The 17885-nt window shown below is 34.7% G+C and overlaps 1 pseudogene; it reads left to right on the forward strand.

Annotated features, from left to right (window-relative positions):
- The first annotated feature begins 1454 nt into the window (after window positions 1-1454).
- LOC126708537 (cytochrome P450 CYP82D47-like) lies at window positions 1455-16877 on the forward strand (annotated as a pseudogene).
- The last annotated feature ends 1008 nt before the right edge of the window (window positions 16878-17885 follow it).

Consider the following 17885-nt stretch of genomic DNA (forward strand, 5'->3'; position numbering starts at 1 on the left):
AAGCCTATGGGGAAACCAAGTACTCAAAAGAAAAAACTACAAGTTTTGGACAGAACCAAGGCCTTGCATGGTCCTCGGACTCAAGCCTATGGGGAAACCAAGTACTTAAAAGAAAAAACTACAAGTTTTGGACAGAACCAAGGCCTTGCATGGTCCTCGGACTCAAGCCTATGGAGAAACCAAGTACTCAAAAGAAAAAACTACAAGTTTTGGACAGAACCAAGGCCTTGCATGGTCATCGGACTCAAGCCTATGGGGAAACCAAGTACTCAAAAGAAAAAATTACAAGTTTTGGACAGAACCAAGTCTTTGCATGGTCCTCGGACTCAAGCCTATGGGGAAACTCTATCCGAAGAGAACTATCCGAAGAGAACTCTCCATTAACGATTGGGTTAATCCCTAAACTGCAGGGATTCCCAAGTCTGCTCTCGGATCCTCGGTACCAAAGGGATTGATGCAATATAGAGCAATATGTTACCAAAAACACAATCGGAGTCCCTTACTGTTCGGTTACCCCCTCGGATGGATTATTCAGAGTTTATTGTTCTCGGACGGTCTCCTTGCACGTATTACGGAATATTCAGCTGTTATCTTGGTTAGTTTCCTAAGTTTAATTTACTGTGAATTATCGTTATTATGCTTGGTAATGTCGGTAAATTAGAGTTAGTGGGATTATGTTTCAAGGTTTCCTGCTCTAAGTATCATTGAAGAAAAACACACATAGAGCACACACATTCACAAAGTAGTTGTTGCAAAAAAGAAAAATATTCAAAACAAGTAAATAAACTTCTCTTTTATTAAGATAAAGAAATAGTACAGCGTACAATGAAAAGCTGGAATCGGCTTATATTAAAGCTAACTACATAAGCGAAAAGAAAGATACAAGAGAATAAAGAGAAAGCCGAGGAAGTGGTACAGAGGAGAGGTTGGCTGCTGTTTCAAGACGTTGTTCAAGGAAAACCATTCCTCAACGCTTTTACATGCCCATAACTCAGGCAGCCAAAGAACCCAACGTGGGGCCTGCACCATTGAAGAAAAGGTGCAGAGAGCCCGGCTTCGGGCTAGCGCAGCTGAAGAAAAGGTGCAGAGAACCCAACTTGAGGCCCACACCGTTGAAGAAAAGGTGCCGGGAATCGGAAGTTGAGGAGCCTACACAAAAATTTGCCTGCGACAAGGCAGACGGCGCTGATGGCGGAAAACCTTTCTTCTGACACACCAAAAATCTGGCGTGAACCAGAACCTGCTTCGGATTTTGACTGAAAGAGGGGAGGGTACCGTTCCCAACATATCCAAGTTGGAGGATACCTTAAATCTGTGCCTCCCCTACCCAGACCATACCACCTTAAGCCTTGGAAGGATCCGGTACCTCTGTGGCGGGTGAAGTTCCTCCACCTCCACCCCAGCCTCAGACATGTTGCACTGAGGGGAGACGACACTGGAGATGGGAACTAGCTATGGATAAAGGGTTTGTGACTCTGAAGAAAGCCAAAGGGTTTGTATGCAAGGAGAATAACCTCCTATCCTACTTATATAAAGGATAGGGAGGTGGCATTTAATTCGTGCAGCTTTCCAAAGAGCGCTACGGACAAGGCAGGTCTGGGCTCAATTTCTCACGCCATCCGCAACCGTAGGATCTGAAGATCCTCGGGAAGGCGCGCTTCAATTGTTGAAACGTCAGAGGACTCCACGTGAGTGGAAAAATGAAGGAAAGACTCCTGACTGGGCACGTCTCCCATGTAAATGTAAAAACATAAGTATTAGTGGAGTACATAAATTTGAACGAGTCATGATGTGGGCCCAACGTCACCAAAACCCTACTTCCCAACTAAAAGTCGGGAAGCAGGATTTCGAGGGGCTATTGTGGGGCCTGAAATTTGGAATCCCGGTCCGCTTCACATTAATGGCCCAAAGCCCAAGCCGAGGAGCCATACTGCCGAGGAGGTATGAGGAGAACCCCTTGATGGCCCAATAATATAGCCGATGACAACCTCACTCTCAACGCCTCACAAAACGCCTGAAGGAAAAGACAAACTCAGTACAAGAGCAGTACAAGCTAAAAAGCCGCCAACACCATAATGTGGAGCCCAGCACCTGACAAACCCATACCTCATACCATGCTATCCAGCTTTTCCCAACCACTCTGATGTAAAGATTGATAGGACGAGTAACTGGCCTAAGCAAGGAGAAACTGACACGTAAATGAAGAAAGGAAATCGAATACTAGTATAAAAGGGAAAAAAGAAAGATAAAAGGGGGGGGGGGGGAAGACCCCCGGAAAAAGGAGGAAGAAAAAGGAGGAATGGTAAAAATATGATGCTCCTCGGACTAATTCCGAGGAGTCAATCCTTCCAAACTACACTGATGCGAGGCTCAGCTATGCAGTCCAAACTCATCTCTGTATGATCGCTCACGAAACCGGGACCAGACCAAAACCCAGCACCCAAAGCCAGGCCTTTCCAAACCCACTCTCTACAAATCATATTGTTCGGGCCCTTTACACACGAACCCAACGTCAGCCTTAGGTCGTTAAAAATCGTGTCCTTACATATATATATATATATATATATAGTACTCTAGAGATGGCAAATACAAATTAAATCTTCAAGCATTTTGCACTGCACCATAGGAATAAACTCCGACATAGCAAAGGCAGCAAATGAATTACACAAAGAGAAACGAGATAAAATGCCACATCATGTGAAACGTCCTTCGTCAAATGCCATTTCACAATTCTGAGAGCCCCTTTGAAATTTCCTCAATTCCTTGCAAACACGAAGCTTCTTTGAGTCTAGATAACCGTTAACAGTGATTTTCATAGACTTTACTGAAATTTCAATAATGCGGTGATTCTCAAATACCACTTCCAAAAACTAAATTATCTAAGACACATAAATAAATGAATAAAACTAAATAGACAATCCTAATTAAGATAAATAAATAAATAAATAAGAAAAAGAATTTGATCACAATTGGAATACTAAACCCAGCAGTATTAGGAGATCAGCAGACACATGGTGCTAAAAAGAAGGAAGGATTTTGATAAATACTAAACCAGACTGATCAAGACAACGTAATACATTTAATCAACAAAAAGTCATTACTCTATCTACGGTTACAATAAATGTCTGCTGATTTGATTTGAAAAAGCTGACATAGAAGTGGAATAGAATTAGTTATAGAAAATTTTGTCAAGTTCTTTCTCTGCTCTAATGTTATCAGAAGCAAGGTTTCAAGAGGTAAAGGATTATGCAACTTTCTTAATTTTTAATTACTACACTACACGTTTATATATATCAAAAAAAAAAATGTCATGTGTTGATTCTCAAATGCCAATTTCAAATAGATAATACTAAGACAAATAAATAAATAAATAAGAATTTGATCACAATTGGAATACTATAGTCTGCATCAAATACGTCCAAAAAAAAAAAAAAAAAAACTACTATGTATTCTTCAAACAAGATCTCTCATTCTGTTTATCAAATAAAAAATCTGTAAACGTCTCTCTCTTTCTCTCTCTCTCAAAAGAAAAAAACGATTCAGAGTTGTCTCTAAACTACAACAGAAGATTACTCACATGGAAGAAATCACCACCACTACTAACCTACAGGCAAGTATTTTTTTCACTTTACAATTTACATTGACTTGATTTGTCTTACAAATATACAAATTGTTAGTTTGGTTGTGCATATTATAGTTGTTTATTTATTTATTTTTGGTAAATAAAAATTATAAACTGCTTCATGTAAGATTGTAGGTATAGATTAATATTAGATTAATCAAAAAAATATTATATAGTAAGAGTAAAATAAAAACTGCTTCATGTAAGATTGTAGGTCAATTAATATTAGATTAATCAGGACTCTAATTCATTGTTATCATAAAGTAGGTGTATCTCTAAAAAAATGAAATAAAAAACTGTAGATTAATATTAGATTAATCTGGACTTTAATTCATTCATATCTCAAATTCAAAAAATCAAGACTCTAATTCATTCTTATCTCTAATTTATTGTTATCATAAAGTAAGTGTATCTCTAAAAAAAAAAATTACTACTTCCCGTAAGTGTTTTTTTTTTTAAACTTTAAAGTAAACAAAAAAAAAAACTAATAACAAACTAGCTAATAACGTTGTGGGGTCAGAGAATTTGTGATCCCGACCCACTTTACATTAGGGCCCAAGGCCCACGCCGAGGAGAGGCGTTGCCGAGGACATGCAACGGAAGTCCAAATGGTCTAGAGATATAGCCAAGAACAATTCTGTCCTCGGCATCCCAAAGCGTTCCTAGAAGAAAGGGTGAGTACGGTATATGAGCAGTTCAAGGAAAAGCTAAACATCTCCGCATTGATGGGGAAAGGATCCCTGAATAGTGTGGCGACAAAGGACAAGGGAAAGGCTGCCATTACTGCAATTAAGTACTCTGCGCCTGACAGAGTAATACTTTTCAGCTTTTACAACCACCCCCAACCACTTTGGGTATGAGCTAATAGGACAAGTATCAGCCCTAGAAAGCTGAACTTACACGTGGACGTTGGAGGGAAAGTAAAGGCTAGTATAAAAGGAGAAGGAAGCAATCCTAAAAAGGGGGTTGGGACCAGGGCCAGGAACCAGAGCCTCCCAAGCCGCGCCGAGGAGAAAGTCTTCTTAGGCAAGCACAATTCACCTCTGTGCAATCATCACGAACACCGTGACTAACGGCTGTCCATTCATCAACGCCTAGCCTTCAGCCCACTCTCTACAAATTTTATTATTTGGGCCTTTAATGTTCGAACCCAATACACTAATTTGGGGTCGTTACAAATTGAGTCCTTACAAACGTTAACTATTTTTTTGGGATAAAGTATTTAAAAAAAAAACCTAATATGTAATTAACCCAAACATCTTGATTAGGTAACTTTAAGGAGTTTAGAATATTTGATTTTTACTTAGACTCCTTTTCTAGGTGGAGTATGTATATGTATATATACACCATTAGTTGGTGTAGTTTTTCATTCTCCAACTTATTGCACAATTTTTTTTATTTAGGCTTCCATTTTTCTACCTACAATCATGTAGGTATGTATTTCTTACTCTAATTTTTTATTATAATCAATTAAATAGGTTTTATGTATTTGTTGCCTTTTGTTTAAGCTAATTTCCTTATGTTTTTCTTTTTTTGAGGGGGTAATTTCCTTATGTTTGATCTAATTCATATGTTAATGGTTTGATCCAATTTAATTATTTTGTTGTCCAATATATATGTAAGTTGTCATAGTAAATTCCAATCATAGACTATTAAATTTACATACAATTTTGCAATCTATATGGTATTTTGTTTTTTTAACTCTATATAATTTAATTTAAATTTTTTTTTTCAGGTTTGTCAAAAAAGATTTCAAGCATCCTAAGAAAGGTTTGTAATCTAGATGTAGAACTTTGCAATTTTTTTAAATTAGAACAAAGGTTTTATTCCTCAAATAGTTCTATCTTTAAAAAGTGGCTAATTTTATGTTATTTTGTCTAAAGATTTTAATCATTAATATTATTGTTAACAATACTGCAAATCGCTTATATTGAAGATTCATTAGATTTAAAATTCATATGCAAATAGTTTGATACATGTAACTACAAATGATATTATAGCACAATTGGTATGTTAGAAGATAATTTTGTATTAAGGTGCTACATTTTGTATTTGATGGTTGTTATACCAATACAATTTATTCCTTTTGTTATAATAATTACTTATTTGGTTATAATAATTATATATATTCTACAAGTTTTAATATAAAACCGTGCAACGCATGGGCCTTCAACTAGTATCTAATAAATTTCCCTCTATTCACCATAATATCACCACATCAAACATTTAATTTTGTTGACAACGAGTTTGTTTATGCCTTCCAAAGGAAATGCTTGATTTTTTTTTTTTTTTTTTTTTTTTTTTTTTTTTTTTTGTGGGAGGTTTTACTGTCAAAGTTTCCTCCATAAAGCTCCATGCCTTTCACCATAACAACTCCTAGGGTTGTTAATCTCCTCGTAAATCAGTAGCATATGATAGGCTCTTTGAAATGTAAAATTGTCATTCTTTGTCGAAGCCCATATCATTTTATCTCGTGCTCCATGGGCTTAATTGATTTAAGCCATGAGCCAAGCACCATTTAAAAATTCATTTTTGAAAAAATGTTTTTTTTTGTTTTGGAAAATGAGTTTTTTTATTCTTTTAGGAAAAAACTTTTAAAATCTCATGAGTTTTTGGATAAAAATGGCATAAAAGGGTTTTTGGTGAAAATCTCATGAGTTATAGATGGAAAATATCCTCAAAGGATTTTTACATTTTAGTAAATATTTCATGAGTTTTTTTTTTTTTTTAATGAAAAATACCCTAAGAGGGTTTTAGTGAAAATCTCATAGGTTCTTTTTTTTTTTTTTTTTTTGGAGGGAAAACCTTTTGAAAAATTTCAAAGTCACCTTTTGGATCAAAAGCTTTATATCAAACATTTGATGTGAACACTTTTTGAATATGTTTTTGAAAATCATTTTGGTATCAATTTTGGAAAGCATTTCTTTGAAAATTTATTTAAAAAATGGTGCATTCTTATTGTAGGATCATAAGCTCACAATGCTATCTGTGGGGATAAGAGAATCGGATAAGGGTATTGGGCCATGGGTCACACCCAAGGATGCCAAAGATCCCGAGGACAACCAAATATTAATAAGGACAATTAGGATATTGGACCAAGGACGAGGGCTGGTAGCCACAAATAGGTGATGTTGTCCGAGGAGCCAAACTTCCTCAGACAATAGAACGGAAATCTAAAGCTCGACCACCCAACAAATACTGGGCAAGAGGCAACCATGCTTAGAAGGATAAGTTTCAGAGAGGTGAGTGAACAGAGAACTGAGAAATATCTAGGAAGAAGACTGTTACCGCCACATTGAATGCTTTGTACCTAACCAATTGGCCGCATTTATGTGAAAATGATGCATGGACAGTAATTTTTAGCCTTACAGCTACACACAAAGACTTCAAGAAGGTTTTGATGGGACAAGCATCTAGAAGATTAGTTGTTTAATCAATAAGTGGAAGGCTAAGATGGGAGAAGGGGAAGGAGTATAAAAGGGAAAGGATTCCTTTACATGGGAGGGCATCTGAAAGAAGAGTGAGGAGAAAAAGAACTGAATATAACCAAAAACTCTGAATATTTGTACAAGTCTAAAATATATATATACAAGAACAAACCTTCCTTGGGTTTGACTGTGAAGTATTTTTCTTTTCAAATTGTACTTCTCAATCATTACAACACTAAGCCAACTCACCGTTATAAATTGTACTTCTCAATCTAAATATTTACTATTATTTATAGTTATAAATGAACGACGTGGTTTGGGGGGTCGCACGCGTGAGATGTGAGGGGTAACAGTAACATTAGCTTAGCCGGCGATTTCACATGTGTGAGTACCTTGTGAGAGAGACTGACTCTGACGCTGACTAACATTTAATTTTACTATTAAATAAAATAAATAAATAAATAATTTATGGTCTCTCTCTCTCCTACCCTATGCCTAGGTAATGTAATGGCAAATTGCAATGGCTCCCATAGCACACGGTGTTGGACTTTCTAGGACGGAACCAGATGCAAGAGTGTTTTTTATTTATTTATATTTTCTTAAATAAATACTAAATCTAAATAGACACAAAAAAGCAGAGGTGAAGTAATGGTGGAGTCGTTACTTAAGAATTAAGATGGGATCCGTTTTAAGTTTTAAGATTGGTGGGGTGGATTCAGGATCGGAAGGATTCGTTCCATTAATAGGGGATTGAATTCAATTCATCCACTTTGACTCTTGTTCAATTTCAGTGCCTGATGAGTTTTTAGTTACTACTACTATTTAAGTATTTGTACTCATCAGTGCCTAACGAGTTTTAATGAGTTTTAATGAGTTTCAATGCCTAACACGGCAAGGATTTGTTGCAAACTAGGTTGCAACAAATTATTGATATGTGTGCATTTTGTAAGAATTGCTGCAACTTAGTTTGCAACAAATCTTTGCCCTTTTGCATAACCATATGTGAATGCTCTTAGTGGTTCCGCTTCCATCACAGAATGTAACTATGTATTTAAATTTTATAAATATAGTGCATGTAATGAACAATAATTTTTTTGGTCAACTTTGGTTTAGTTGCACATAAAAAACTAGAGAGATATTTTTATGGGCAAGGATTTGCTGCAAATTAAGTTGCAGCAGTTCCTGTAAAATGCACACGTGTCAATACCTTAAATAGATCCCATTCGGTGAAAAATTCAATCTTGATACGAAAAAATATAAGCCTGAACATGTGTTTATCTGAAGCATTAACACATGTGCATTTTTGCAGAAGTCGCTGCAATTTAGTTTGCAGCAAATCTTTGCCCTATGCAAAATGCTTTCTAGATCCTACCATATCAAAAAAATCATCCAAAACATACTTACATCCGAAGCTCTATCACTATTTAAATTTAAAACCTAATTGTTGGGGCTCTAAACATATCTAGGTGTATTTTACTCACGTCTTTGTCTCTACCACCCAATTACACGTCTCTCTCTTTCTCTCTCACCAACACATAAAAGATAGGCCCTGCACCTTGCGAAACTAGGGCTTTCAGAAGTGCGACTAAGAATTTAAGACTAGGATTGTGGAGGCAATGTTGTGTTGGTGGTGGGTGTGGGTTTGCAAATTTATTTGCCAATGGTGGTGTTGGGTTGATGGTCATTATTTTGGTGGTGGTTATTGGGTCGAAAATTATTTTAATCCTTGATTTTGGGGTAAGGCTAGGTTTTCGTGGTGGTGCTGCTGGGTTTTCATGGTACTAATGGGTATGATTTTGGGTTTGGATTTGATTTGGGTTCTCCATTGATGGGCCAGCTAGGTTTATGGTAGTTTGACAGACCTTTTTGTTATACATATTTTAGTCCATAAATTGTTCATAATTTTGTAACATTACTTCTTTTATTTTTTGGCTAACATGGGTATCCAAAGCTAATTGAAATCCTGAAATTTTGAACTTAGAACCTCATGGATCTCATGAGGCCTTCTGAGATTTTTTACACTACTATATAGTATATATAACATAACATATGGTGTGTAAATAATTGAATTGTCACATTTTAATCTGGTCCTCCAAAAGAAAATTTTATGGCTCCGCCACTTGTTACATTGAAATTAATAATCCATAAAAAATAATATTGTAACATCTACAAAAAAAAAAAATAATAATAATAATAAAAAATAACGGCTATTTATATTTTATTTTCCATGCATAGTTTTGGCAATTAAAAATATATAACTAAAAGAATTATTAATTATTATACTATAAGCTTTATATAATAAAATTTTTAATAGTCACAATAATAATCTAAAATATAAATGGTTGGTTGTTGTTTTCTTTCTTCTTCTTCATTTTTTTTTCTTTTTTTTTTTTTTTTTGAGAAAATGAAACTTGATTTTATTAATATGGGCTGCCTAGTTCACCTTGCGTCCTACAATACCATATGGACCAATAGATTACTAAAAATAATTCTCATCACTTGGACTGATCATTCTGAAAGACTTGTTCGACTATATTGTTGATCAAAACACAGAGTAAAGAGCTTTTATTAAAAAAATGAACTCTTTAAATTGCAACACTTTTCATTTATTGATGCTTTGACTCACTAAGAGAACTAGCATTTGGGGATGCCAAAAAAAAAAAAAAAAACCTATTTTAGATCCTCAAACACTACTTTATCTATTTTATAACTCACCCTACATCCTAGTTTTTATTTTTACATATAACCCAATAAAATAATAAAAACTACCTAATAAAATAATAAAAAGTATTTTTCTCTCTCTTCTTTCCCACTATCTGTTTCTCTTCACACACAACCACTAGATTAAAATTTTTTTTTACGACCTACAAATAGTAAGGTTGTATATATGCAACCTTACTATTTATAATTTTATATTATGCAATTTTTTTTTAAGTATACAAACTTGGATGGAGTAGGTTTTTGCTGTCTTAGTTGTAAAATAGTAACTAGGGGTGTTTACAGCCCCAATGCTAGTGCTCTTACCAGTGCACACACAGCACCTTTCTTTCACTGCACACACAACACTTAGAGCATTACCATCAGCTCTTCTATAAAAAAAAAAAAAAAAAAAATGCTATTTTGACATATTAAAAACCTATTTTATTATTTTACCACATCATTTTACAATACGCTATACATTGAATCTTCCATTTTAACATTACACTACATTAAAATAATAAAAAATAAAACCCAGCTATATTAAAAAAATAAATAAAAACAAAAACCAAATCAACCACTACCGTCCATCACCCACACATCCCACCACCACCACTGCCACTGTCACCGCCCATAGCCCACAGCCCACCACCACCCAGATCATTTGAACCACCACCTGCCGCCTACAGTTTAAAAAACAAACACAAAACCCATACCACCCCCACAGCCCACCATCACCCACAGCTCACCCATCATATCAGAACCCACCATCACCACCATTACAACCCACCATCACTCTCTTCCCTCTCCTCTCTGTCCGCCTTTCACTTTGCCTCTCTCTAGTTATGGGTTTTTTTTTTTTTTTTTTTCCCTACAATTTGGGTTGATCTGATATCGGTGAGTAATTGTGGTGGTTGTGGGTTGATTGTGGTGGTTGGTTGTGAATTGCATAAAATAACCACTTTAGAGCTACTGTCTAATCGTCGGCTTGAGCAACTTCCCTACATTAGAGTCTCTGAAGTTGAGAACGATATAAAAGCTTCATATAAACTTTGGATCAAGAAAAAGAACAGTTCAGGCTTGATTTTGGTGGAGTTGAAGCAATGGTTTTGGGATTTGAATCTCAACGTGATACTTAGGATGATTGCTGGAAAGAGGTGCTTTGGTACTAGTGATGGGGTTAATGAAGAAGAGGCTCGGCGTTGCCAAAAGGCCTTGGAGGAGTTCTTTCATCTTATGGGGTTGTTTGTGGTGTTCGATGCTATTCCTTTTCTTGGGTGGTCAGATTTGGGTGGACATGAAAAGGCCATGAAGAAAACTGCAAAGGAATTGGGTAGTATTCTTGGGTAATGGTTGGAAGAGCATAAGCGAAGGACAGCTTCATTTGAGGCTAAAGGGGAGCAAGATTTCATGGACATAATGCTTTCTATCCTTGATGGCAAAGAGCTTGAAGGTTACGATGCTGATACAATCAACAAAGCCACATGTTTGGTACGTTCTCCCTTTTCACTTCTTCATGGAGCTTTGCTCAAGGGGCCTTGCTTGAACATGAGTTCCAAACAAGGCTGCCCTCAAAAGCAAGGACCTATTTGGTATTGCATTTTAAACAACAACAATTTTTAGTGTTTAACGTTGAAAATTGTTGTTAAACAAAAAAGTTTGATAGACAAGTTTTTTTAAGGGTATTTGAGTTGTGTTATTCAAAATATGAAGTTTAAATACTGATTTTAAAAAGCTCTTCATACCAGTTTTCAAGATGCAAACAATGTTGTTCAGTGACATTTTGTAAATAAGTTAAAAACTATAACACCCACTGATTTAACAAATATTAATTGAATCTCTCTCTTTCATGTTTTCTCTTCATCTCTCTCTCTCCAATTCATCGTCCTCTGACTCTCATAGAGGAACAAAGACTCAAAAATTGTCAAGATCATTGTAGCAAAAGAAAAAGAAAAAAGAAAAAATTGCCAACCCAGAAAATAAAATAATTTAAATAAAAAAAACACCAAACCCATGGGGCTCTCTCTCATTCTCATGTGGGTACTAGTTTTGGTTGAATGATTTGGGTGTAATTTTATGACTTGCAAAATAGGCCTTTGGGAATGGGCGGAAAGAAAAGGAAGAAGAAGATGGGAAGAAAATGAAGAAGGAGATGAGAAGAAGACGTGGGAAAAAGAGGAGGAAGAGGAAGTCCCAGAAAGTGTGTGACCATGGGAATGGGTGGGCCGTGAGCAAAAAATTAAAAAACTTAAAAGTACCGTTATTGTCAGAAAAAGTAAAAACTTTACCATTTAAAAATATATATATATATATATATATGTATGTATATATATATATACACATATATCAAACACATTTTTTGCATTGTGAGTATTATAAACACATATTCTCACAACATTTTTAAAATCAAAGTTTTCACATCATTTTGAACAACAATACTTGAACATCACTACCAAACAGTTCCAATTCATGCCAAAAATAATCAGGAAAAAGTTGATTTTTAAGAATTATTATTATTTTTCATAATTACATTTAAAATACTTTTTTGCAATTAGATTTTTAAGACTTAAAACAAACCCTATTAGGACCAAATTAAGGTGGGTAGTCCAATGCTACCCATCCTTATATATGAATGAATGTTGCTTCACACTTGTTCAGGTATATATATATATATATATATATTTTTTTTTGGTTAATTGTTCAGGTATATTTCTTACACACTATATCCAATAATTTCACATTTGACGTCCACCTTTTTAAGTATATCATATTCTACTCATGATTTTGATGATGTGTACATAGTGTATATATATTAGAGTGTGAGATATGTAGTGTCTTTTCTTTAAGGAGTTGAGGAAGAAGAAAAAATTACATTATTCGTCTCTAAAGTTTACCTTGTGAGTATAATTAGTCTCTTAAATTTCAAGTGAGTTTTATTAGTCCCTGAAGTTTAAAAAATGAACATTATTGGTCATTCTGTTAACTTCTATTAGCTTTTTTACTTATGTGTTTAATGTAACAATATCATGTCAACTTTTAAGTGATGGATCATATTTTTTATTATAAAAAAATTACACATGACCACCAACTTACAATCTAAGTTGTCAAAAAAGTTTTGACAAATTAGACTTATTATAATTCCCAAACAACTCAAATACCTTTCGCCAGAACCTCAATCACGGCCTCCATTGCAATAACAACAACCAAGCCATAATTGTCGTAGACCTCATCTTGAAATCAAAATCTCACCCTAATCTCCAGAAGGGCAACAAATATTGACAAATCTCAAACGTGTCAAGAAGAAAATTCCATTTAGGTGTTGACTCTAAGTCTTGAATGTGTCTAGAAGAAAATTGCTTGCTTATTTTTTAATTTATTTTTACCAGCTATTTGTAAAGATCCAATTAGACTCTTTCGATTATGCATGCCTATGGAATCTAGAAACATTTTAAGCTTTTGTTTTTTCTCTTCATTTGAATGATTAGTGCTTAGTTTATATAAAACACATTGGTTATTACCTATGTGTAAGTTATGGATGTTAATATTTGTTACAGTTCTCATAAAATAAAATAAAAATTTGTTACCACTAAAAATCTTAACTCTTTTTTTTTTTTAATTTATTTTTTATACAAAATAGAAATTCTACTCTAACCTAACCTAAGTGTATATGTGTGATGTGTGAATTTTTCTTTTTGAGACTTGAAACCCGACCCTTACTCCCTTACCTCACAAGAACTTTATACTTGTGAAGTAACCATTACGCTAAATGTGTGCGGTAGTACAATCGTAACTTTTAAGTGTTTGTGATTATTTGTGAGATCTTGTAGTTATAATCAACCTTACAGTTTCTATTTTTAAAAATATTCTTTTTGATTCTAGTTATATTTTTGGTGATTTTGATAGTTGTTATTAGTTTGTATAGCTTAAAATAAATATAAATTATGATTAATAAAATTGATTTAAATATATAGTAATTAAATTTCAAATATTGATCTTATCTATAATATTCATATAAAGTTGATGACATTAAACTTTTAGTTAATCTCATAATATTGTGTCATGTAAGTTTTGAGGGAGATTCTAGCCTTTTGCCCTTAATTTTTAAAAAATTTAGCAATATGCCCTTATTTCGAAACTATATAGGGATATGTCCCTGTTTCGATACTCGATTACCTTAAAATCGAGTTTCAATGAAATACTCGATTCGTAGAAAATCGAGTTATGCCGAATAAAACTATAAAAAAAAAAAAAAAAAAAAGCATGGAACTCGATTTTAGGGAAGTCGAGTTCCAAAACGCCGCTATAGGGATTTAAAACGCCATTATAGGGCTTCAAAACGCCACTATAGGTCCCCTTGAACCTGGTATGGGGAATTATAAAAAATTTTGCAGGAAAATGCCGCTATAGGGCTCTAAAACGTCACTATAGAGCTTAAAAACGCTACTATGGGGCTCCCAAAACATGGCGATGACAGTTATAAAAAAAAATTGCAGGAAAACGCCGCTATAGGGTTTTAAAACGTCACAATAGGGCTCAAAAACGCCACTATAGGGCTAAAAAACGCCACTATAGGGCACCCTGAATTAGGGATGACAATTTTTCCCCTCCCCGCTTAACCCGCCCCTCCCCGCTTCGCCCCGCGCAGGTTTTCCCCGCCTCGCAAAGGTGGTGGGGCAGGGATGGGGTAAGATTTTAGCCCCGCACCACGGGGCGGGGCAGGGATGGGTTTAGGCTTTTTAGACCCACCTCGCCCCGCCCCTCCCCATCCCCGCCCCGCCCCGGGTTACTAAAAGTTATAATTGTAAAATTTTCATACTCTAAAACTCTACTATTTAAACAAACATATTAATATTAGCATATTTTATTCTACCCAATGTGATTCTCTACCTTTATTTTGTTGTGTTATACTATGAGATTTTTATTTATTTATTTATTTTAATGATTGTCTTGATAAACACTTGGATATATTATTCAATTTTTTCTAAAAATTGATTTGATTTGATGGGATAAATTTAGTTGTAATTTCAAGTATATTTTTATTAATGAAATAGGTTTCATTAAAAAAATTGTACTAGTTGTAGGGTAAATTAACAAAAAGTAGAGTGTTACGGGGTGGGGCGGGGCTTCGTGGGGACCCAAGGGGCGGGGATGGGGTGAGAAAGTATTCCCCGTTATGCGGGGTGGGGTGGGAATGAGGCAAGATAAAACCATACGGGGCGGGGACGAAGACCCCATCCTTCGGCCCCACTCCGCCCCATTGCCATCCCTACCCTGAATATGGGCCAATCACACTTATAAAAAAATTTGCAAGAAAACGCCACTATAGGACTTTAAAACGTCACTATAAGGCTTAAAAACGCCACTATAAGGCTCCTTGAATATGGGGCAATCACACTTAGAAATTTTTTTTTGCATGGAACTCGATTTCCTGAAACTCGAGTTCCATGCAATTTTTTTTTTTTTTTTTTTTTTTAAGTTTGATCAGGCATAACTCGATTTTCTACAAATCGAGTATTTAATTGAACTCGATTTTAGGATAATCAAGTATTGAAACAGGGGCACGCTCCTATATAGTTTGCAAACAGGGGCATATTGCCAATTTTTTAAAAAATTAAGGGTAAAATACCAGAATCTCCAAGTTTTGAGATCTCATAAATTTACACATCATTATTCTCATAAATAGTATATTATATATATGTTCTTTAAATAGTAAAATATATATTTGCATATGCCATAATTTTAATAAATGAATATTAATAATTATTATATTTATCAAATTTCATAATATATTTTAAAATTTGTATTATATTAATTTTTCTTGTGCATTTCACGAGTTACTAACAAGTGATAGCATAATTTCTCAAAAAAAATTTTGTTGTATAGTTATTAGTACATACTATTGTGTATCCATTTCCTAATTGCATGGGTCCTTGCTTCATAGCTATCATGATCTCACAAGTTAAGCTAAAAAAACACAAGATTGTTTCGTGTCATGTGTCCGTGTATGCGTCCTTGCTTCATAGCTTCATGATCTCACAAGTTAAGCTATAAAATACAAGATGCCAAGAATGTTTGCTTCAAAGCCTCATTCTAACCCAAAAAATAAACCAAAATGTACCTTGCAGATTATGATTGCAGGAGGCAGTGACACTACCACAATTACCCTAACTTGGGCAATAGCGCTACTACTAAACAACCGCCATGTGTTCAAGATTGCACAAGATGAGCTTGATGTCCAAGTGGTAAAGGAAAGAATTGTAAACGAATTAGACCTTAGTAAGCTAGTCTATCTCCAAGCCATAGTTAAAGAGACATTACGTTTGTATCCCACAGGTCGATTATCAGCACCACGTGTATTTTCTGAGAATTGCATTATAGGTGGATACCATTTTCCAAAAGGAACTCGATTAATCACATACCTTTGGAAAATCCAAACAGAACCACGCATATGGCTAGACCCATTAGAGTTCAAGCTCAAAAGATTTCTCACCACCCACAAGAATGTTGATGTTAGGAGTCAAAATTTCGAATTGCTCCCATTTGGAAGTGGCAAAAGAGCATGCCTTGGAATATCTTTTGCCCTTCAAATGGTTCCCTTAGCACTGGCTAGTTTTCTACACGTATATGATATCTCAATGCCCTTGGATGCTAAGAGCATCTCCAGCAATTTCTTCAAATTTTTGTACTGTTTGGTGAGTGAACAGTAACTTTTACCTTTTATCTACCCACTTTATAAAATACATTTTCCAACAGATTCTCTATCATTTTCTCTATCTCATTTAAATATTATTTTTTATTCATTTTTTAACACACATATCCCCATACCCTCATTCCCACTCCTTTCTTTACTAATTTTTTATTTAGTTTTATTCTTTTGCTAATGTACAGTAGCCCATCAGATTTGATGAGTTACGGTTCATGAGCCAAAAAAAAATCATGTTTAGAGAATCCATTGGAGACCATTTTTTTGGTCTCATTCTCTATGATAGAGATTATTTTGCTTTTACCTAAGCTATTGGAGATGCTTTAAGGTTGATATGACCGAGACAATTGGACTCACAAACCACAAAGCCACCCCATTTGAAGTTCTCATCAAACCTTGCCTCCACCTTCCAAGCTTTATGTATTAAAGACTATCTAGTAGAATTCATGTGCAGCCGTACGTGCATGTCTAAGTGTTTGTTTGACAAATATTATTTTTTCCAACTTATTTTACTATTCGACTTATTTTTGCTACAATTCATAGGTCTCACTACACTTTCTAGTACTATTCTTGAGTTCACTGTACTATTTCAACAAAAAGTTTTTAATTTCAGTAAAATAAGCGGATTCTAAACGGACCGTAAGAAATGTGGTTTGATCAAAATTTGACATGATTTGTTTGTACTTTGCTAGTAGGTGTGCCAAATTGCAGGACACTATGAGTTTACTGTTGTAAATGGAAATAAAAATGCCTAATTGGAGAATATGGTTATTTCTCCACCTTCATTATGTTGGGTTAGCTTTTCTTGCTAAAACTGTGTGTTATGGCATTACCGATAAGTTTAATGTTGTTAAGTGAAAATAACCTAAACCTAGATAAGAGAAATTTGCAATCATTGATCATTTTCTTTAAATATGATGGGCTAAGATTTTAATGGAGAGTGTAATTATGAAATAGACTTTACATTCAATTTAAAAATATATCTGAGAAAAATGATGAGTAAAATTGTGAAGTTTCAAAAACTTATATGACATAATATTACGAGAATAAATAAAAATAAAAATAATTGATTTATATATTACATATTTGATTCATGACTTCCATGGTGAACATCACCATTTTGATGAAGATGTCGACCTAGAAGCACTTGCACCTACTACTACTATGTATATATATTTTTGCACAATCTATTCCAAGTTTCCAACTATATAGATGGGGTGATTGGGATTTACCAATCAAGCATATGGTGAATCAGTGAAGAAAGAAAAATAAATAAAGGAGGAAACCACATTTTCGTCCTTATATTTTCACGCGATTCCCACTTTGGTCCCTAACTTTTATTTCCACCATTTTTAGTCCCTATCCTAAAAAACGCGTCTCGTTTTTGTCCCTGCCATTACATCAGAGACGGAAAATGCATACGTGGCAAACGGAG

The sequence above is a fragment of the Quercus robur genome, chromosome 12 (assembly GCF_932294415.1).
Source record: "Quercus robur chromosome 12, dhQueRobu3.1, whole genome shotgun sequence".
NCBI lineage: Eukaryota > Viridiplantae > Streptophyta > Magnoliopsida > Fagales > Fagaceae > Quercus > Quercus robur.